This window comes from Athene noctua, chromosome 2 (genome assembly GCF_965140245.1).
Source record: "Athene noctua chromosome 2, bAthNoc1.hap1.1, whole genome shotgun sequence".
NCBI lineage: Eukaryota > Metazoa > Chordata > Aves > Strigiformes > Strigidae > Athene > Athene noctua.
In genome coordinates this window covers 53149847-53173478 of record NC_134038.1, presented here as the reverse complement: position 1 = coordinate 53173478, position 23632 = coordinate 53149847, and the positions used below count along the sequence as shown (strand labels likewise).

The window sequence follows — 23632 nt, the reverse complement described above, 5'->3', positions numbered from 1 at the left end:
CTATAGCTTCCAGTTTTGAAATCGTGACATGTACATAGTTCTCCTGAACCTTTCTAGCAGGAAACCTTTTGAAGAACATGAACATAAAGGTTCTGAGCAGCTGTGACGTGCCATCACGGGCTTCAGGACTCATGGAGGGGGGCTCAGGTTGCGTGGTTGGGTTCTGTACAGCTCCTTTCCCACCCTGAGAGCCAGATGGTCAAGAAACACGGTGATAAAACAGCAGGACAAATCAGGAGCCTGTGGAACAAAAAGAGGAACAACTCACAAGTAGTTTTCCTTATATATTCATTCCTGTATGTTTTTTCTTTTTAAGCAAGGGGTGGAGAAGGGAAGAGCTCCTACCATTTTCCCACAATAGTTGTTATATGGTGGGAGGTCCATCCCAGCTCTGCGTTCCTACCTAATGGCAAAGAAATGCTGGTTTAGCCTTCGAAGCCTTGGAACAGAGCATCTCCAAGGGATGTGGGAGACTATGCAGATAGAGACTTTGGAAAACTCACCTCAGATCTACTAAGCCCCTACATGTGAAGTGAGACTGTGCAGAGGCTTACCTACTGCCCGGTCAGTTATGGATGTATTATTAACACATATTGCAAAAGCCAAATTCCTGACATCTGCATGGGAGACCTGCTAAATTTCAGATGAAACTGCAGCCAGTTTGGAAGTAGAGGTGCTTCTCTACAACTCAGCTGGCAAAGTTGCTTCCTTCTAACATGAGAAAGCACCAGATTTTCACATTGCAAGTGTCAGAGCAGTGAGGTGGACAATTGCCAAGAGCAACCTTAGCCTAAGAAGCTGAAGTTGGGTGGTTACAAGCAACTGAAAACTCTCACAAACAGTACTAGCAATCATTAACCACAGGAAAGGCTACCAACTCTGCTTTTAATAAACTCAGGCTTCTTCCATCTCTTAATGGGTTTTTCAGATTTTAAAAATCAGGTTTTCCACAAGTACACAAGTTCTTGAGTAGTTGTTACCTTGGCTGCCTCATTCGTGACTCTCATTCACCCTGACACAGATTCTCAGGGAAGAATGGAAGAGATTGCAGCTCCTTCAGGGGAACAAAGCAGACAGTGGTAAGGAAACAAAAGGATATTTATCTGAAGTGGGGTGGGAACTGAGAAAGATGCATTCAGAGCCAAGTTACAGTTAAACATTAGGAAAACAAACACATCTAGTCTTTCCTATTCCCCACCACCACTGTTCATCAATGCAACCACATCGGGGTTTCCTAAATTCTGAAATTTCAGAAAATCCAGACAGTTCTGGCCGCAGCTGAGGTGGGATAATAAGTCACTGGTCTCCTCCCCATGTTGTTACCTCTTTCCTCACGTCAGTAAGCACAACTGTATATATGTCACTGCGTAGCAAAGTTGCATCAACATCATCTCATTTATTAAACTATTAGGAGACTTGTCGGCAGAACTGCAAAACTACAGGAAAAAAACTACAGTTGTAATGCCAGAAGACCTGAGAGGACTGCAACCTCCACTTGAAGGAATGGTGATGAGAAAATGGAAAAGAAACAACCGAGATACTGGGCATGCTGAGAAAAAAACCCACACATCTGATGGCTGTCCAGTTTTACTGAGATCTCTAAATGGTGCACAACAGTTATATCCACCTGCAACAGTGAACTTCCTGATTGAAGCTCCACTCTAAGGATTTGTCTAGCATCCCAGACTGAGGGGATGATTTTGTTCCTGGAAATCTTCCCAAAGTAATAAAACTCATTGCATTCATCTCTAAATTAAGAAGGAAGGCTTTCTGGTGCCCAGGGTTGTGACAGACAATTATCCTCAAAACATTAGGGCAAGAATAACAACAACCTGGCAGAGAAAATTCAGAAGATCTGTTTAGCATTAATGCATAATAAAGGGCATCGACACAAAGGAATTCGCCCATTTTTAGTCAGGGTTGGAGCTCAGAAGAAAGTCTGGAGCAAGGCTGAGTATAAGAACTAACCACCAATGATGATGAGGAGGAGACTAAGGCCAGGGAAGACAGCAGGGACAAGAATGATGGGGTGGATGGAGGAGAGGCTGATTAGGAAAGCTTAGTCCCACAGGGCCACATTAAGACTCCATATATAGTTGCTATGTCTTTGTAAAAATAAAGTTGAATTCTGTTTCACTTGATTTCATTTTATGAAGTCATGTATAAAAGTGCCGCAACAGCATATGTGTTCAACAGCTAAAATTCAGGGTGCCCTGGAAAAGAGGAAACTGGTGCAGAATCCCCTAGCAGAGTTCTCTAAATGCTGTATTAACTTGAATTTTGCAGCTAAAAACATTATTGTTTCTCCCACAGTAATATCATAGGCAGTCAACACAAGAATAACAAAATAAGTATAACCGATATATGTATATATGCAAGTCTCCCAAAGTCAGCAGAAATTCCTCCTTTGTTCCGGCTACCAAACGAGGTCAGAAGTCTCTTAAAGGCTATGAACGACTCTAGCAGTGATGTCAAAACCGAAGTCAGTTCAGGTCAGCTTTACCACATGCACTTCTTTTTCTCCTATTGTTTGTCCCCTTCCTTTCTGACTAAGAGTACACGACCGGCTTTGTGAGGAGGAGAGCATACATTCCAAATCTCTCAGAAGAGCACAGTGGCCCAAGTAAATATATTAAATTTTTCTGGACATGTATGTTTTCACAAGCTTCAGATTTTTCAAACATGACATTTAACATTTTTTTAATTTTTCATTTAAATTTGCAGCTTCCAAATTAAATCATGCAAGAACCAAAGATACAGGATGTGTAGCTGCTGCCAAAGCCGGGCTGAGTGTTAAGTGTTCATCATATACAGCACTGCCCTTGAAACAAAAGCAGTGGTTATTTTAAGTAACCAAAAGGAATACTCATGTGCAATTCAAAGGAGATTGGATATAAAGAGATAAAGATTAGAGTACATCAATACAGCTTTCATTATACAATGTAATCCAGCGTGTCTGATATAACTGGATGTGACACAAACATAAATAGCAACAGGTCTGGAAGTGCGGGTTTTCCAAGATAAAGTCTAGCATGCTTTCAAAAATAACTTTGAATAATTTCAAAAACAATGACAATGTTTGAATCAGTGTTTTTCAAAAAAGAACCCTCCACATACTTGCTAAAAGCGTAACACGCATAAGTAGTTAGTCTTGTTATACAAGATCAGAAAGAAATGCTATCTGAGAAAGAAAGGAGTATTTAATCTTGCAAATAAATGTGCGAACACAAAGATCCCGGCCATTGGGAGATGCAGAAGCATTTTAAGGCAAAACAGGACATTTGTGACAAAAACAGCCTGAAGTTTAACATAAAGCTTAAATAGAATACTTGCTTCAGAATAGGAAACAATGACAGATCCTCACGCAGTCACTTAACACTCCATTTCCTTACTGAACTACTATATTCACATATAATTTGCACACGTAATATTTGCATTTGAAGATGTTTCACTTTTAAAAATCAGATTTTATTAATAGCTTCACTTGAAGAAATTAACATGACAAAACAAAAACTACCCACTTATTTGACTAACACAATATTCAGATTCAAAAGAAACATCTATCCTTTGCTAAACTCCCTATTCTTAAAAATATTAATGTTAAGTGCTTAAAAGTAAGCATGTGACTAATACTAATTAATTCCAAGAACTGCTTTTTGTAATACTATCACGCAGCACAATTAACAATAGGAACTTGGCCCATGACTTTTAGAAGATGCTGCTATAAAATACCACTGTTTTCCATACTTTTAAAGAGTGATAGCTAGGATGAGGCCTTGACTACCAGTTATTTCTCGGAATGAATTTAGGTCCAGCAAAAGTTTTTATCTCTTTTAAAAGAAAAAACTGTTTGCAGGATACCATGAACCACTACAATTTTTCTGTTTATTCTGATCTATCGGAGAACAATCCCACCAAGTGTTTTCAAGCATGTCTCAATGTTTTCAAGCTACTATAATGTATACTTAACCTTTGGCATGTACTGTAAAAGCTCTTTAGAAAATCAACCTGCCCATGTACTTCAAAATCACAGGATACAAGTCTTGTATTCTCCAGTCACAAATCACTGAACCCACATCAATGCCTGATATGTCTCAGTCTGCCTTCTTCCATTCTCTAATTCCTCCTTCTTTCTTTCTGCTTTTAGACCCGTATTCCCCCTTATAACCCTAAAAATACTTAATTTGGCATAATATATACTCAATCCTATCAGTCATCAAGTAATTTGAACCACAAAAACCATTAAGGATTGTATAAATATAAATGATCACCTTCTTTAAAAATTAATTCAAATATATGAGAATTTTCAAAGACAGACTACATTTAGAAAGGCATTCTCCATGTACTATTCGCACAAATCTTTAAGATTATGTTAATGCCAACTAAAAATGCAACACAGTTGAGGAGCTAGTGAACGCTGAGCCTGCCTGATGGGCTATGTGGGAAACTGTATCCAGCAAATGGCAGCAATGAATCCCTACAGTGGTACCATCTCATACCGTATTCCAGCCATGCTAAAGCATGCAAGAGCAGCTCCTCCCTCCCCTTCCTGGACAAAGTAAAAAATATTAATTTAAACCAAAAGAATAAAAGGGATAGGAAATTCCTATAAGCAGGCACTGACTTGGCTGACTCATGGCTGAGACTGGTGCCAGTTTCAGACTCCTGAGCGAACACTGAACGGTGCCAGTCCACCTGCACGGCTCGTAACAGCACTCCCAGCACCGCAGCAGATTTGAGAGCCCACTCAATAACAGCAGTGCAGCAACATAAGGGGGTTTTACCCAGGCAAAATGCAGTGACAGGTTGCAGGCTAGCTCACAGGCAGAAGGTGGCAATGATGCCCCAAGTCCCCTCCAGTGCAGGATTAAACAGACTGAACCACCAGCAGTTTGATCGTTTTAAGTCACCTGTTCAACATTTCCTTATAAAAATGAGGAATGCTCAGACTATCAGTGACAAGTGCAAGACATTTTAAGAAGCAGCCAATTTTTCCACTGCAACAGAAGCATGTCTAGCCTCCAAGACTCCTGACTCAAACCCTCATCTATTCTTTCATGCCCATAGGGTGTGGGTCTGAGCTTGCTGTCAGTTATGGGACTGGTCATCTTGTCTTCTCCCCAACTGCTCTATTTTAATCACATTGTGCTTGAAATTAAGTGTGCCGGTCTCTCCACTATCAACCAAAGCCGATCGCAGCCCCAGTACTATCTGTGGCAGCTGACAGCACACGTACATGTAAAACAGTAAGTGGAGGCCACAGTTAACGGTTCAGTCTTTCAGAAACCCACCTAAACTTTCCTTATATTCATCCTAAGGAGAGAAAGCAATGGGAGAGGTGTGATGGACTGAGAATCCCAACAATACTTTTGGTGCCACACAGGCACATCCAGGTGCTGGGAGCAAGGACAGCTACACAATCCCATCCATCAACCCCACGCCTGAAACCTGTAAGTCAATTTACAGTGACAGCGGGAGCCAATATGCCTCTAACTATAAAGCTTCAGTCCGATGCTGAAAAATTTAAGAAAAATTATTAACTTCGAAGCATAATGAAGATGATGATATTCGTAGGGCTCATTTTTTCAGATAGTGAAGTTTTACCATTGCGCTGTAAAATTAACCACACAGCAATGCTTGCCTGTGTATAAAAAAACATAACACTTGATACTGGAAGTCAAACCTTGCTCTCACTCAAGACTACCGTAAACTCAGCCAGTGCCATGAAGCTGTGGCAGTTCCAGAGCTCCAACCAGCCTGAAAACACTCCTCCTCAGTTAAGTAATTCATTGCCCAGGTCAATTTATAAGATTTGCTGTTGATTTCTAAATTAAAAATCCATTCTGTATAATGTGATTTAGGCTCCTGGCAGAACAGGAACATGATAAACTGCACCACTCTAACGGGATTGCATGAGTATGATTTATGGTAAGTAGTCTCCAAATCTAAAACACTTTTGCTTTTTTGTATTTTGTTAACTGCTTAGTGTATTTATGGTCCTGTAAAAGCAAATGCATGTATTTGCTTTATCTTAAATTAAAAAAGAAAAATGGCCTTACTCCACAGCATTGCCTGGAAGATAAATTAGGACATCCCGTTTCAATATTTTTTTTTTAAGATTAAAAAATTATTATATTAGATTATCATTAACGATCAATACAATTACTTTTTTATAGTCTGCCTTTGAACCACATAAAGAGGCAAGAGACATAAATGCTATTCCGGTGCCAAATTTGACTATTAGAGAGCTGAAAACAATAAAAGACAATGCTGAAAGAGAACTGCCCATTCCTTAGGGGCCTTTTTAAATTTTCTTTTGGCTTCTTCCTGCAGTCTGCAGTTCTGAAAGCTAGCGGCATTTCCACAACCTTTCTCCGTGAAGCCCACCTGGACACAAATTCTGTTTCTTATTTTTCTGAAAATGCGAAACGCTGACTTCTAGAAATTGCTAAGTGGGAAACCACCCATAACATAAAATACCAGGGAGTTACTGGTGCGTTATCTATAGGCTTGTTCTTTGTTTGCTCAGTGTTCGGGCGACAGGTTTATCGCAGCGCAGCGGTGCAGCACCGGGCTTTCCCAAGCCGCAAGCGCTATTCCACGCCTGTCGCGACAGCTCCTCAGCCCCCGGCGCTACCCGCGCTTCACCAGGACCGTTTCGCATCGGTTTGACTCAAAGAAATGCAATCTACCAAGCCTAAGCCACGGCCCACCTGGAAATGCCGGGTTGAGGAGTTTAAAAGTTATTTTTGTTCGCCTTTCCCACACCACGCCGAAGGGCTCCGCTGCCGAAATCTTTCAGGTTCAGCTTCTGCGGCGAGAGAGGCTCACCGCGCTCACCCGCCCGACACGGCGGGAAGCGGGGAAGCAGCCCAGCGGCTCGGCCGCCCCCCGCCATTTACCCCGCCAAAGGTCCCACCGCCCAGCCCCGGGAGACAAGGACGGGGGCAGGCGGCTGCCCTCGGCCCACGCCTCGCCCCCGAAGCCGCAGGGCAGCACAGGGCAGAGCAGCGCAGGGCAGGGCAAGCCCCGGCTCCCTCCCCGCCGCCGTTGGGGGAGCGGACGCCCGCCGCTCCGCCACCATGTTGGCTCCGTGCGCAGCGGCGCGGAGGAGGAGGAGGGGGCAGCCGCCAGCCCGGCTCCGCGGGGGCCGCCCGGCTCCTCCCCGCAGCCTCCGAGTCGGGCGTGGGGCCGCTGCCCCGGCCGGGAGGCGCGGCAAGCCGGAGCCGGGCCCGGGGCGCATGGGGCGGCAGCGGGGGCGGGGGCAGCTGCGCGGCGGAGGAGGGGCCGCGGTGCCCGCCGGAGAGCCCGGCCGTAGGGGCGGGGAGTCTCCTCCTCCTCCCGCAGCGAGGCTCCGGCTCCCCGCACGCACCGGAGCGCCGGGCTCCCTCCTCCTGCTCCTCGTCCCTCCTCCCTTCCCCTCCTCCCCCCCTTCCCTCCCCGGGTCGCCGCGGCTCCGGGAGGAGCGGGGGGGGCCCCGCTTCCTTCCCTCCCCCCCTCCTTCTCCCACCCGCCACGCCGCGGAGAGGCAGGTGAGGACCCGGCCGCGTCCCCGCTCCCCCGCCCCGCGGGAGAGGCGGCCGCGATGGCGGCGGCGCCCGCCGAGGCGCTAGGCCCCGGCCGCCCGCCCCCGGCTTCTCCCCGCCGGGCGGCCCCGCCGCCGCGCCCCGGGGGAGGGGGGGACGGGGAAGGGAGGGGGCGTCCCCCCCCCCCGGCCCCTTTCTCCACAGAAAGTTTCTGAGCAACTTTCCCCTGGGCCCGAGCCCCCGCCCGCGGGGCCAGGGGTCGGGGGGAGCCGCGGCCGCCCGGGGCTGGGCCGGGCTGGCTGCGGGGGGCGGGCGGATGGAAGTAAGTTTGTGAGGGGAGGCCCCCGCCGCCGGACTCCCGCCGCGGCCCCTTCCCGCCCGGCTGCCGCGATCGCGGGCGGTCGCTCGTTCCCCGCCCGGGCCGGTGAGCGGAGTGAGCCGGTCCCGGCTCAGCGCCCGGGCGCAGACAGCCGAGCGCCGGCACCGCCGGCCGCGGTCGCAGGATGTAAAAGGGGAAAATCCAGGAAATTGCGAGTCGCCCGTAGCTTGGCCTGCGTGGAATTATTTTCTTTTTTTTTTTTTTTTTTCTCTCCTCGCTGTTCCGGTTTGTATCCCTGCGCCGAGCAGGAACGCGCCTGCTTTAAATTTCTGAGTCATTAATTTAAATGTTTGATCGTCACACTTCATCAAGCCTCGTAGCCTTCCCCACGCGTTAAACCAAATGTATCGGGACACACGGAGGCCCCAATCCCTGCGGAGGCTGCGCGTAACTTTCCGCGCTGTGCGGACCCGCAGGCGTGCTGCGCGGGAAGTTGCGCGCACATCCCTGGGGCCGAGGGCCGGCGTGGCGGCTTCTCCATTGTACAATACTGCAAACGGTCGGGTTTATCGCATTCACTTCGGAACGGTCTGTTCCCCGTGTCTGCTACGCGTGTGGGTACGGGCCGCTTTGCGCTGGGAAAACTAGGATAGAAATATTTCCGAACCTCAGGTTGTTTAAGAAAGCGTGTTCAGATGTACCCGCTGGATTTAACCCAAAGCGGAGGCTGCTCGTTCATTAAAAAGTAGACGTTTGGATTTCTTTAAACTGGCCGAATGATCCAAAACCAGTTTAAAACTTATGGTGTGTTGCCAAGGAAGGTGTATTGTATTTCTCTCAATAACTCATAGATGGCTGAATGAAGTTTCAGGAAAATTGTGCAAGCAAAATTGACCTTTAGTCGGGGAAGCAAAATACAAAAGTTTACCTTAGCGTCTTTTTCTTTCATTTTTGGAAAGTAAGCCCGTGAAGAAGATGGGTTTCTGATAAAATTGCCTTGTCAGTTACACTTGTGGTATCTCTGTCAGTAGGTAGTACAGCTTTGCCCTAACGCTATGTTTTTGCAGGCTTCGTGCATATAAAAATTGCAATTTCACTCATGTTTCTGATACATGGCTTTAAATTTAGCTGCACAAGGTTCCCGCTAAACATGGAGCGGAGATTATTGGTGTGTTTTTCACAGGCCGGGTGCCGGGGTTAATTTTGGGACGAGGTAGCATCTGTGAGGGGAACAGAAAGAGAGCTGTGCTGAATTTCAGAGAAAAAGACCCAGCCATACCAGGAGTGTAGTTGGTATGTGATTGCCAGTAATTATTCCACAGGTTTTGTTAGCTTTATTTCCTCGGGAGGTGCAGCTCAAATGAAACTGCAGTATGTGTGTGCCATCAGTCCCTCTAATAACTCTTCTGGCTGTTAGCCAATTTCAAACAAAGTTGGCAGCAGAGGTCTCCCGGATGAGCAATTTCTATAAAATTTGTGAAAGTAAGGAAGCCAGGTAGAAGAAAGCTCTTAACCTGCACACAGGAGAGTTTATGTCAACACATCTCAAGCTGGAAATTGATGCAGGAAATGGGCCTCCCTGGTTTTGCTGCTCACAGAGCTACTGGTCCAGTTTTCAATAGCTTTTTAATATCTGGACCCCAGAACCGGTCTTTGTAACATGAAGAACTTCATTCAGAATGGGAGTAGTGAGCCCAAGGTAGATTTAATCTGCGTTTTGTGTTATAAAGAGAGATTTTCAAGGGAATATTTATTACCTAACAATAGTTCTTTGGCTATGAAACAAATAGACGGAACTGAAAGTACATTTAAATTGCTACATTATTTGAAATAACTAGAAAAATAATTTAATATATCTTTGGTGTTTTGTGTACATTTCTTTTTCCCAGACTTCTCTACAGACAGAATTACTGAAAAACTGCAGTTCACAATTTTTAGCTTTTATAATCAATATTCACGTAGCAGGGCAGAGAACCACACTTCTGCACTAGCGGAATATTCTTTATATTGAGCTTTGCATACTTCCTGCAGCTTGTGAAGGATGAAATTGGCACTCTCTTTGCTCTGATAAAGGAAGGCCGTCATGTGACAGTGATGTGAAAGTCTGCCGTTTGGCACACGTCAGTTTACGTGGTCAAAGTTTACTTTATGAACAATGTAACTGTATGGGTTTACTTTTCTATATGTGCTATCTGCGGACAAAAGCTGTATATTTTCAATAGATAATTCCTTATGTTCAAACCGTTCGTTAAAAGAAACACATTATTGCATCTGTATTCCCTTCTTCGATCCAGCTGTTTTGCCTTGAACTTTGATGGCAATTTGAGTAAGCTACCTTGATGTTAGTCTAAAAATTGGTGTCAGCATTAACACAAGGACTACTTTAGGAATGCGTCCTTATTCTGCTGCGTCACATCAAGCAGCCTTTTTCAGATAGGACACCTTCTGTGCATATATACACAGTCTGGTTTCTGTGAAGCCCTCGTCAAAGTTTTCAGGCTTCTAGTACTGGAAGTCCTCTGCTAGTTGATGGAACAGATTGATTACTGAGGGAGAAATGTACTTTCTCAAACTACTGGAACAGAATGGTTTAGTTTTTGTCCCAGAGAAGCCACCTCCAAATACAAGTAGATAGTTCATTTTCAGCATTTATCTCATTTTCGTTCTCCTTGAGAATGCCAGTAGGGTGCTGTTTTATAGTGATGGATTTTATGATGTGGCAGCCACTAATTTTTTCTTTTTTTTTTAATACAAACTGCTTTACGGTTGCCATATGGTAACTTCTTTCAATAACTACAGTCCCCGTCTGCATTCAAACCAATGACTTAGAGCTGTAGAGTTCCAGATTGTATTATCAATTGCCAGGTTTTGAAGGCAAACCTGGACAAATTCCCATGTGTATGCTGAATTTAGTAGGGAAAAAGTCATAGTGAAAAGATGCTATCAACTAACTGTAGGACAGGTTTAATTTTAGGTTTTAGGAGGTCATTACTGCATTTTCCACCTATGTGAGTTTATTCTTAATGGTGCCAGTGCATCAAAGCAGAAACTGGCACCAAAGCAAGTTACTGAAACAAGTGGGACTGCACTCTTAGGTAAAGTTAACGTGCATGGCTGCTTGCAGGATCAGACATCAAGATGATAGTAACGTTAATGCTAGACATTAAATAAGTAAACATTACTACTTACGCATGAGTTTTGTTTCCTTTAGATTTGAACACATTATTTAAAAATGTAAAGGTTAACTGGAAATAGGATGGAAAATACTCCTTCCGTTGTCACTTTGGGTAGGCACCTGCACAGAGCATTGGGTTTCATGCCATGTCCCAAAAGTCATTGGGTTCAAAGTCACGCTCAGCTGAAATAAGCCACTGAGCTGAGGGTCTCCTGCAAGGGCTGCTAGCCCTGGCTTAGATCCGAGCCCCACAGCCCAGCGGGATACTGCTGCAGGGATCATTGGTAGAGCGGATCCAAGGCTGCATCGACTGTAGTGGCCGAGACTGGGGTGGTGTTTCGATTTTTCTTGACTGTAGCATTAGGTAATGTTACAGGCTATGGTTGGAGAGTGCCGAGGAGGTAATGACCACTAAAATGTCAGACTGGCATCATCTGTATTTCAGCTTCTTGAGTGCTCTAAGATGTTGCATAGGAAATCAGATAAATTTTTTAGCTAACTTGGCTGTATTTTATCTTTGTATTTTTGGAAGGCAAATGCTATTACAATAGTGTTGTGTGAGACTCTAATAAGTATTTATGTTGACTACATCTGTATCTTAAATGTTTACGTAAATTCTGAATTCTGATGGTGCTACTGAACTTCAGAAAAATTTGTCTTTCAGGTTGGTACTTCAGGGGGATGAAAAACTTCTGTGGCTTGAGATAGATGGTTATGTGGCTTTCTTCACACCAGAAGTCTATAGAGAAGTCTGGGAAAAATAAATGATTCTTCAGAAGTGTTGAGCCACCCCTTCAATCCAGATTTTAGGATCAGCTAGACCAGGCTTACAAAAGTGAATAACTTCATTTATTTCTGTTGACAGTGAAGTTGAGTAAACACACCCACATAAGTAAATCTTTGTAGATCAGGGCCTTTAACTTTGTTTCGGGGAAACTTTCAGGAGCATTCTGTGGCATTAATCAGACATTTAAACTCAGTCTTCTCATTGGAAGACTTTGGTTCAGTGCGGTTAAGTTCCTTTGTTTGCACATGCCCAAAGCACCTTCTGGTCTTGCAAAACTGAGACAGTAATAGTCTTTTATTTATGGTGTGAATGATGGAGCATAAATGCAGTCAGGTCTTGGGTATGTTTACCAGGACTGATGGCCCTGTAGCAAAAGAAGGGTTGGAGTGGTGGATGGAGTTCATGTTCAGTCCCGTTTCAAATGTTTGTCCATAGTTCAGGCAAACTTTTTGATGGTGACCATAAAGTTCAGCTTCAGGAGGAAAAATAGAATGTCTGGGCTAGAGGTTTCGAAATTTTCAACTGTACTTAACGCCCTCTCAGTTTGTAAGAAAAGGCAGTGCTTGCATGAGGTATTTAAAGAGTAATTAGAGGGTACTATGAATCTCTTGTGTATTGCAGTTGTATAGCATTATAACTGTTTTGGCAGTCAGCCAGGAAAAGAAGACTTAAAACAAATTAATAGTGAACAATCCAGTTTTCCTAAGTTATTTTAAGTATGGTTAGATAACAAAATTAATATTGATGCTTAAAATGTGACAAAGGGAAAACAGGTCTAAGCTGTTATGTGTATCTTCTTGCTTTTCAAGAACGTTTTACTGAAAACTAAAATCATGACTGACACTTGTAACCACAGAGGAATCAAAAGAAAGTCCTTCTGTATACCTTGCTCTTTCTTTCCACACTTTTCTGCTTTCAGGTTGTTTTTTACCAGCTTAGCTTGTTCAACATAAATACTGTATTTTGCCAGCAACAGTACCCCAAAGTCCAGAAGATAAAAAGACTGTCAAGGATAGTGTGGCCACAGGCTTTGCTGGTTCTTAGGTGCCCTTCCTGAGCATCCAGTATTGCCCAGCATCACAGGTGGTGGGGACCAGTGGTGGATCTCTGGTCTGATTCAGAGCTATTTGGGCTAGATGGACTTCTGGTCTGATTCATAACAGCTGGCCTTTCAGTAGGCTTAACTTAATGAATACATGCCTCAAAGATGAGTAACACTGTTAAGGCTTTGGGCAGAGCATGCTCCACTGAAAAATGAATATAGAATTAATGTCTAGAAAATATTCTCATTTTCAAAATAGACATTTATCTGAAACTAGCATTCAGTTGCCAAACTATGGGAAAGAAAACAAAGGGCTGCGGTAGAGGAAAGAAATTGGAACATAAATGCAGAAGTTCTGTATTTCATTGTAAAGTGTTAAAAACAAATCAGTAAGTTTAGTAATACACCTTTCAAGTTATTTTTTGAGTTCTCTTGAATCTCCTTTCTTTGCCTTGATTCTGATGCTGTTCTGAGTGTCTGCAGTTTGAGATTAAAACCTTACCTTACTGATTTCCAAACCGAGGTCTTCAGAGGCATATTAGCAGGCAAAATCTGTAGTATTTCAGTTAAAAGTTTAACAAGGTTAGTCTGTGAGAAACAGAGTATTAAGTGTGGCATGTAGGTCTGATATTTGTATAAAACAGTGGTCTCCAAACATCTTAAAAATCTGCACCAAAACTAATAGCAAACTTCACATTTTAAAAATCTATAAAGGTGTGGCATTTATATTCGTGTGAGGATTAAGCAAGGGTGAGATGAAATGGGTGGGAAGTTTATGGTGATAAAAGTGAGTTGTGTCCCTTTTCCCATTCTTGAGCTGAAAACAGAATGTACCAGCAGAATATTTACTAGTACTGGTGGTTTTGTTGATACATAGTATTTAGTATTTGTAACTGTCCTATTCTAGTAGTTCAGTTGGAAGTACTCCGCATTGTCTTAGAGACATGACTTTCCATTGTTCAATAATGAAACTGCAAATGTATGTAATAGTGCATCTTATGCACTTGTAATTTCTCTTAATAGAAAATCTTGCAATACTTCAGTGACAAGTGAACCTGAAAACAGGGATTTTAATTTTTTTTTCCTAATGGGAATTTATGCAAGGCCTAGATAAGATTCGTAGGTCAAAGACCATTTTCTACTTTGCATGATGACTAGCCCAGGTGAGTTTTGTATCATTCTTGTGAGAAAGCTGTCCCGTAGTGCATAGAGATGGAAGACTTGTGGTTTTCTTGTTTGTTTGTCTTTTATCCCAAATCTTGACAGTGCTTCTCCTCTTTGTACATGTTCATTAAGTAATCAGACAAAAGTCCATCTAGGCAAATATTGCTTTAATTTTTTTTATTTTTCCCCTCAATTCAGGAGAAATTCTTAATGTCTCAAGTAAAAGTCTTTGGTAGTTTAGTTAAAGGGAAAATTTCAGAATGAGTTCTTTCAGCAACAGATGGCAGTTCTGGTTCCGCCTGTTCTAAATAAAAAACATTCAGGTTTTCTTAGAGCAGTAATATCTTAAAATGTAAGTGTGCCCTCTGGTTTCCGAGGTATGTAATTTTGAGGATTTTTGCAAAATTATGTTCTTTGGTTTTGTTTTTTGGCTTCACCCCCACCATAAGTCCTAGGTAGAAGATGCATTAATAGAGTGACAAAGTCCTGAAAGCAAAGAGAGGGAGGGGGTGGTTTAACTGATACCGATGTTAAATATTTGTTTAAAGGATTATTAAAGGTTATAATAGTATTGGCCAGATCAGCTCATCCGTACCTAACTGAAAAACATGCATTGGAGAGAGAAGAAGAGTATACTAGTCTCACTGTGGACACCCATGTTTAATTATGCTTTTATAGTAAAGTTAAATACTGTATTCAGAAACACTTAAAGCATAGAGCAAAATACTATTCCTTTTGAAAAAAATTACCCATGAAGGAAAGAGAAGGGAAAACCAGGATAATTCCCAAGCTGTTACTACTAGTCAGTTGGGAAAATTTTCCTGCCTAAGATTCCTTTTATCAACAGCCACACTACACTTTTTCAAGTCTGAAAAGTAAGTATTGTATTAATATTCTGTAGAGGGTGCGGAAAAGGGTTTTTTTTAGGTTTGTGGTTTTCAAATGAGTGAGCAAAATGCAAGGGCAAAATTCTCAACTTTAGAAGACACAAAAATTAAATGCTGACTTGTATATGGCTTTTGGGACTAAGATGCAGTAGTTACGTGGATATTTTTTTTTGCTTTCAAGTACAGTTCTGTACTGTATTTTAAGTGCAGTTATACACTTAAAACAATTCATAAATCATAGTGGTTGAGGTTATTAAGTGATAAGCTTTCAAAATAGCTTGTTGAGTAATTACATATATTATGTAATTTGCTAAAGATATCAATCTTTTTCATTTTAGGAAATATTTCTTAACTTGTATACTGCAGAAACCTGCAGAACTGATTGATTCAGGCTATCGTGATGTTTGTAAAATGAGAAAAGTGATAGTTTATAGATGAAAAAATACTTCCCTCAAAACCTTTGACTTGGTCCTACCAAGTAGTTTTATTTAAATATTCTGGAACTAATTTACAGTGGTTATTAAATATAGGGCTCTTTGATTACATCCTGTCTTCCCTCCCTCTTTCGCTTATGTCTGACATACCTTCAGAATACTATTTAAATTTGGTGCATACATGGTGAAACTGTAGCCAAGTTAATGGAAAGTGACTTGTATTAACAAGCATGACGCCTTGATTTTATATGGTTATTTTGAATTATTATTTTAACTTAGCTTTACGTCTGTGCTTCTTCGTTCTTTTCCCAAAGGAAGATGTTTAGTCTTACTGGTCAGTAAAATACATTAACTATATATTAGGTTTACATTAATCTTATTAACTTTTTGCCAGGGGCATGGATTTTCTGCATGTGTATTTGATGTAATAATAAAGTGATTTAATAATTCTTTTAAACGACATATCTTAATTTTTTAAGCAATGAGAACCAGATTTATATACAAGACCTTTTTTTTTTTTCTTCCTGATTTGTGTTCAGTGGCATTTGAATGGAAATTCTGATTGAAATTCGTATAAATAACCAGCATCACATTTTAAGGTACAAGTTAATAATATGTTGCCTTTTAGATAAGGATATAGAAGGCAACAATTCTAAATGCAAAACACATTTAAAATAAATCTGATGGATTTATTTTAAAAAGGGAATGTTAATTTATTAATTAATTTTGGTCACCAAAAGCTCTAAGGTGTTAGAATTAGCAAATCTCATACTTGCAGGTTTTTGTTTTCTTTGAGAATAGGAAGAAAAATCTTTCCTCTGTCCTTTAACCTTATTTTCCCTAAATGTTTCTCAGGTTCAAATGAACAGATACTTAAATAATACTAACTGAGGGGTGGTGGCGGTTTATGTCACTTTAGGTATTTAGTTGTTCAAATTCTGATGGCACATGGTTATGAATGAGCTCTGCCAGTTTAGTGACTTGAATTTTTTTAAAATTGTGGTGGCTGACAACATAGTTTGAATAATTTTTTAATTTAATATAGGTTATCCTAACAGTAAATTTGGGTCTTAATATAAATTGATGTTACAATTTTTTAAAATACTTCTTTCTCCACTTCAAATATTTTAAAAATGCCATCAGAAGGGTTAACTTTCCATTATAATATGGCATGTGGTCAGTCAGCATATGACAACATGGTGGTGCAGGTCTGTTGCATTTTATTTTTGTTGTTATACAAATACTTAGAAGTAAACACTGTTTGCTGCATTATATGTAGTATGGTATAGCCAGGTAACGAGATAATTTAGGTGACAGAATCAAATCATATTCAGCCTATCAGAAATGTGCCAAAACTTTTGAGCCAGTGGGCTGATAAGAGTGTGAGTGTTCTTGAGGAAACCCTAACAGCACTGATGGAGGATTGAAAAGTTTGTGTTGCTGCTGCATGATTTCTGCAGCTTGGAAACCATAGCATTAAACTGTTACTTATCTTAAAGTACATCCTAGACTTCAGGGATTGTTACTTTTTCCATTTCAGTTCCTCTGAAACTGAAAAGACGAGGCAGATGCGTTAGGTAGTAGTTTTACAGTCAGAATATTTGAATGGAATTATATCTTCTTTTTAAAAACATTGCCATGTAAAACAACTTTTCACATGCTTTGAACTGAAATGGAAATTAGATTTTTTCCTTTTTTTAAAAAAAAAATGTTCATTTCATCAAATCAATTGGTTTTGGTTTGGCGCTTTTTTTTTAAGCTAATTAGGAAGCGGAAAATCTAAACCTATTTTTATTCACAGATATTTTAGCGTTGCTGCTCTGGGAGCTGGTACTTTTTCACACTGAAGTCAAGTGCAAAATTCCCCTTGACTTTAGGGAGAGCTGGATTAGCTTTACATAAAAGAACCAAATTGTCCTCTGGGATAAGTGGAGGCAACTCTATTGAAGTAGACTTCATTACAGTATGAAATGAAGACAAAGAAGTGTTGCCTGCCTTTACAGGCAATGAAATTGGATCTGTTAGCTCAAACAGCTAGGTTAATTTAGCCATTGAATCAAAGACTTTTTTCCAGTTAGTACAGTTATTCTAATTTACTACATTAAGCAGTAAGATGTCACTTATTTTTGACTACAAATATCACAAGAAAACTCAAACACATTATAAACTGTTTGCAAATGTTCAAGCCATTTAAGTAGGTAAAAGAGATCCATGTGCCAGTTGAATTTAGTAGGCTTTATGTGACAAGTTTTGTGAGGCTTGGTGGGCTTACTTTGTATTTTCAGGATCAGACTGGCATCCTGAGTAACTTTCTGTCGTCTTTTTGAGGTGGGAAGAGGGTAATTCATTTACACCAAAAGTTGGACTGGATGCTCTCCAGTGTGTTTGCCAGTGGTAGTTGGAGTAATCCCACTGACTTCCACAGCAGACAGTAGCACCTTTGGCATCTTTTTTTATGCTTTACACAATAGTACCTGTATTGTGTATGCAAACGATGAAGAAATAGTATTTGAAAAATGAACACAAATATAGTGATTAGTCCTGTAATACTCTGCCATACTACTTGTAAAATGTATTGTTTGTCACTCTTGAGTATCAAGTTTTCTTTCAGTGCTTCTGGTGTCTGTTGGGATCGTGAATTAATTCAAAAGTCTGTGTGATTGTTTTGACCTAAGCACTCACTTTCTTGTACGTTCTCTTTGAAGTTTCACAAAGGGAAGAAGGGCTTGAACATTGTAATCTCCTTAGAATAAGTCCTTAAATACTGTTCCATGTTTCTTTTTATTTCACATGTGAAATGTTAATAATCCCCTCCCTGGGAACAATGCAGATCCACAGAGCTTCTAGCTGTTTAGCATATGTAGCTCTGAAAAAAAAAAAAAAATCTACAAATAACTGCTGCTCCAATGTTTAGTTGGTGTTAAGGAGTTAAATAGTAAACTGAAATTCTCTGAAATACTTGAGATGCTAAATTTACAAAACAAGACCCAAGAACTGTTTTAAGATTAGGCATAGTTAGGAAGCTTATTGAACCACCAGCATCTTCCCAGAAACATCCTGTACTTTTGTTGTGTTCAGCTAGCTTCATCTATTCATGGTCTTAACTGCTTTTTGGTTTTTAGAAACTCTTGCTGCAACTTCTTTGTGACTAAGGCGCATTGTCAATCAATCCCGTCCTCCCCATGCTGGCCAACTGTCCCCTTAATGCAGCAATTCACTTGGATGAATAGTGCTCATACTTTAAGGAGACAATTGCCTACCAGAGAGGATGCCAAGTTGATTTAACTTTGCACAAGTGTGAAAGAGTTTTTAAATGGACGCTGTCAACTAACATTGGCCCAGGGCTTCAGCTGCCTGGAAAATGTTATAATCTGATTGGGAGTATGTCCAAATTTGTTTAAAATATTTTAGTCAACCGCCTGACTGCAGAGAGCATTAGTACCCCAGAAACTTGTCAGATGATCGTCCTTGGTCTGTCGGAACTACAGTGGACGTGTCCTGGCCAAATGTACAACATGGCTTTTAAAATGAACTCTTTTTTGGCAGTACATCACTAAATTGGTGAAAGAGTAGGGGGTTCGTGTTGTAATCTGCTCTTCCAGTTCAGTTTAATGCCACAGCATGTGTTTGAAACACTTAGTTGGATGTGTAAAACCTCAACCGTAGCCTGCCATTACTATAAGATACAGATCGGGGCTACCATTTAGGCAAACCAGCTACTGGACTATCCGCTACCTGAAAATGTTTAAAGCTGGACAGAATTTGGGAAAACAGTATCGCTTGCTTTGCTGGCTAAAATTTTTTTATGCCATTTTAGCTGAGGTTGAAAGGATGCTTGCCTTCTAGGTACACCATCACTCGAATGCTGGGAGCTTGGTGCAGTGCCTTCTTTCTTCCCCGATAAATGTAAGCACAGTTCTCTTCTTAGCATAGTTTGAGGTCTGATATGTCTTCACTGCACTTCTGAAGGGAAAAGAGAAGGTGAAAGAAGTTAAAGAAAAAACATGCGGAGAAGATGCTCCTTGAAATTCCTGATGTCTCTTTCAGGGAGGCCAGGAAATCTGGGAAAAGCAGCTACTTCTGTTAAGAGCCTGACAAAATATGGGAGCTGTACTAGTTGTTCAGTTTAAAGGAGAGAAATATTCTTACAGACCTGATTGTTGGATGGTATGTCTGGTAAACTTGTGTTTTCCCAATAGTAAGTAGTGAGTATATTTGGGGTGGGGAGGAGGGTGTTTTCCTTGCTTTTCTGAGATCATTAAGCCATACAGCTGCAACAGCATTGCTGCTGGTTTAGATACGTTTGTGGAGAAAAAAGATGTATTGTTGTTTCAGTGCCTGGCTGGAATAAGTAGTTTGTTAAGCAGTGCCATGAGATTGTTAGTTGTTTTGAGGACATCCCAATTAGTAGATATGCAACTGTTAATAAGTAAGTCTATTGTATACAACAGGTAAAAAAATACTTAGATTGGAAAAGATGAACAGGAGTGAGAATAACTTCCAAATATGAAAGACCAGAAGTTGATCTGGAGCTGTCAGCATAGCATGGATATATGAAGGGGGAATCATGTTTAATCACCTCCTGTGATGAGATGACTTGGTGGGTGGATGAGAGCAGAGCAGTGGGTGTTGTTTTTCTTGACTTTAATAAGGCTTTCAGCATGGTCTCCCATAGCATCCTCACAGACGGACTGATGAAATACATGCCAGGTGAATGAACCATGAGAGTAACTGGCTGAAGTGCCAGGCTCAAAGGGTTATTGTCAGTGTCATGAAGTCCAGCTGGAGGCCAGTCACTAGTGATGTACCCCATGGCTCAATACTGGGGCCAGTCCTGTTTAAACACACCTTTGTTACTGACCCAGGTGGTCACAGAGAGGTGCACCCTCAGTAAGTTTGCAGAGGATACAAAACTGGGAGGAGTGGTTGACAGACCAGAGGATCATGCTGCCATACAGAGAGACCTCGACAGATCGGAGGAATTGGCTGACAGGAACCTCATGAAGTTCAGTAAAGGGAAATACCAAGTCCTGCCCCTGCAGAGAAACAATCACAGGCACCGGTACGTGCTGGGGGCTGCCTGGCTGGAAAGCATCTTGGTAGCAAAGGACTGAGGGCTTGTGGTGGAAAAGATGTACATGAACCAGCAATGTGCTCTTGCAGCAAAGGCAGCCAGTAGTGTCCTGAATGCATTAGGAAAAGAATTACCAGTAGGTTGAGGAGGTGATCTTTCCCCTCTACTCAGGACTGGTGAGGCCACACCCGGAGTAATGTGTCCATTTGTGGGCTCCCCAGTACAAGTGAGACATGGACATAGTGGGGAGAGTACAGCCAAGGGCCTGGAGCATCTCTCCTACGAGGAAAGCCTGAGAGAGCTGGGGCTGCTCAGCCTGGAGAGGAAGGCTCAGGGGGATCTTACCTGATAGGGTGGAATAAAGAGGAGAGAGCCAGGTTCCTTTTGTTAGTGTCCAGTGACATGACAAGAGTCAATGGAAATTCTATTTAAACATAAGAAAAAAAGTAGGACTTTTTTTTGTAAGGGTGATGGCATGCTGGAACAGGTTGTCCAAAAAAGTTGTGGAGTCTCCATCCTTGGCAATAACTCAAAACTCAACTGGACACAGACTTGCTGTCTTTGACATGGATTTGAGCAGGGGGATTGGAGTAGACAACCTCCGGAAGTCACTTCCAACTTCAGTTGTTATGTGATTTTCATGAAAGGATTTAAGAGGGTCACAATTGTAGATGTGGTAGCTGAAATAAAGCACAGGTGTTGAAAGGCAGAATATTTTTATTTGTTTTGGCAGCCAGATTTTTGTTGTTGTTTCTACCAACTTTCTTATGACAACTTGGGAAGAGGGGAGGTAACTCTTTGCAACTGCATTGTTCTCTTTGGTTTCTTTGCGTTCTGCAATTAATATCAAGTCTGTGTATGGCTTTATTGTCCATTGTGTCCTCTACTCACTGCCATGGCAGCAGTGTCAAGGATTTGGGTACTGGTAACTTCTCTCCTGCCTGGGAAGACTGAGCAGCACCAGAGGCTTTTAAGTCAAGAAAATGGTCTAATCTCATATTTGGAAAGGTGGTTTTTCAACAGCTGTGATAATGTCATTTTTTTTTTTCTTCATAGTGCTGTAAAAAATGAGAATCTGAATGCTGTGCTTGTTCCAGCAGTCTCTTTATCAATGGTGATAATGTGTTGGTTTTGGCTTTCTCCCTCCTAAACATACTGAATTGATAAGTCAACGCTGTGGTTGTGTTGGTGTTAGAAATACAAACTTCTGTTAGACTAATACAAAATACAGAGGTGAAAAAGGAGCTGAAACAGTTGCATGTGGATTTAAACACGCTATTAAGTTTAACAGATTACCAATAGAAATATGGTCACAATGAAACCTAGCATTTGAGCTTGCATCACAGAAGGGCACCTGATCAGTTTAGTAAGATGGGACTTGCTTGTTTTCAACTATTTCTCTTTGGATTTTGTAGAATCACAGAATGGTTTGGGTTGGAAGGGACCTTAAAGATCATCTAGTTTCAGCCTCCTGGCCATGGACACCTTCCACTAGACCAGATTTCTCAGAGCCCCATCCAGCCTGACCTTGAATATCTTCCAGGGAGGGGATACCCACAGCTTCTCTGGGCTGTGAGAGTCTGTTCCAGAGTCTCACCGCCCTCACAGTAAAGAATTTCTTCCTTACATCTAATCTAAATCTACGCTTTTTCAGTTCAAAACCATTACCCCTCATCCTATCTCTACACTTCCTGATAAAGAGTCCCTCCCCATCTTTCCTGTAGACCCCCCTCAAGTACTGGAAGGCTGCTATAAGGTCTCCCCGGAGCCTTCTTTTCTCCAGGCTGAACAACCCCAACTCTCTTACCCTGTCCCCGTAGGAGAGGTGTTCCAGCCCCCTGGTCATCTTTGTGGCCTCCACTGGACCTGCTCAAGCAGGTCCAGAATATGAATAGAAAATAAGATGAAAGTCAACACTACACTGAAGAAAAATTGGATTAACTTGGACTTGAAATTTAGAGAGAGCACTTAGAAGCCTTGTGAAACAAAACTGAAGTTTAACCCAATTGGTGAGGATAGAAATACTTGTATATACTGAAATTGGGCTTGGTTTAGTTCTTGTCTCAAGTCACCTGCATGTTGGTTGTAATTTCTGCAGAAGTGCTCAATTCCAGTCTTCTAGCAAGACATTAAAAGTTATACTTACCTTTGAACAGTATCTCATTTGTAAATGAGTAACTGTGTTTCCACAACTCATTTGTGTTTTCTGGTAATTAGGACAGCTATTAAATAGTAGAATGGCTACCACTGCACAGGAGCACATATTTATGGAACTGTCATTTACAGACAGGAAAGATAAGAGAGTTCTTTTGATAAAACTCAATGTTTGTACTATTACTGTTACAGTAAATCTGTATCGTGTACGTACTGATCTTCCCAAAGATACTGCTTAAACTGTCTAAGGAAAAACCCCCAATGATCACATGTCTTTGGAGAGGCTGGTTTGTGCACTTGGAAGTACAGCTTTCCAAACAGCAAGCAGCTGGGTCAACAGTAAGCAACAAACACAACATCTAGACAAGATATAAATGTATGTATGTATGATCTGTAATGTCTTAATCTGCAAGTGAAACTGATTTTATTAAAAAAAAAAAAAAAAAAAAAGCCTTAGGAGAGATCTGGGGAACTACACAGATCAATAAGCCTGTACTAAGCAAATCAGTCGAAATAGTAATGAAGACAACATGGATAAACATGATATATGGAGAAAAAGTTAAGAGTCTGCTATGAAGGGATCTCACGCATTGCAAACTCACTGGAGTTTTTTGAACACAATTGCATCAATAAGTAAGATATGACAAAAACACTTTACTTGGATTTTTCAAAGGGCATTTGACAAGGGCTTCCACGAAAGAATTTTGAAGAAACTTAAGCAGCCATAGGATAGTGGAAAAGGTCTTAATGGGGTTAAATTAATGACTAAAAGAAATGGAGAATTGGAGTAAACAGGGCAGAGAGGGGACCTGGGTAACATTTTTCCAGGGTTATGTTAATGGCAGATGTTCAAATTCATAAAAGATATAGATGAAAATTGAGCTCACAGACTTTACTGGTGGGTAGTAGATGTGAATAAAGGCAGATACTAGCATTGCACAAGGACTTGAAAGTACTCAGCAACTGGACAGTAAAATGGCAGATGAAATTTCCCATAAATAGGTTCATGCGGTGTATTTGAAGGTGCAAGGAGCAACCTTACCTTTCCATCTTAAAAGATAAGCTCAAGG

The 23632-nt window shown here is 41.5% G+C and overlaps 1 protein-coding gene across 1 annotated transcript in view; it reads left to right on the top strand.

Moving 5' to 3' along the window:
- The first annotated feature begins 7333 nt into the window (after positions 1 to 7333).
- YES1 (YES proto-oncogene 1, Src family tyrosine kinase) overlaps positions 7334 to 23632 on the top strand; it is a 52935-nt gene continuing 36636 nt past the window's right edge. The window contains exon 1 of the mRNA XM_074899122.1: positions 7334 to 7532. The gene's annotated coding sequence lies outside the window, so the exon portion shown is untranslated. The remainder of the gene's footprint in view (positions 7533 to 23632) is intronic.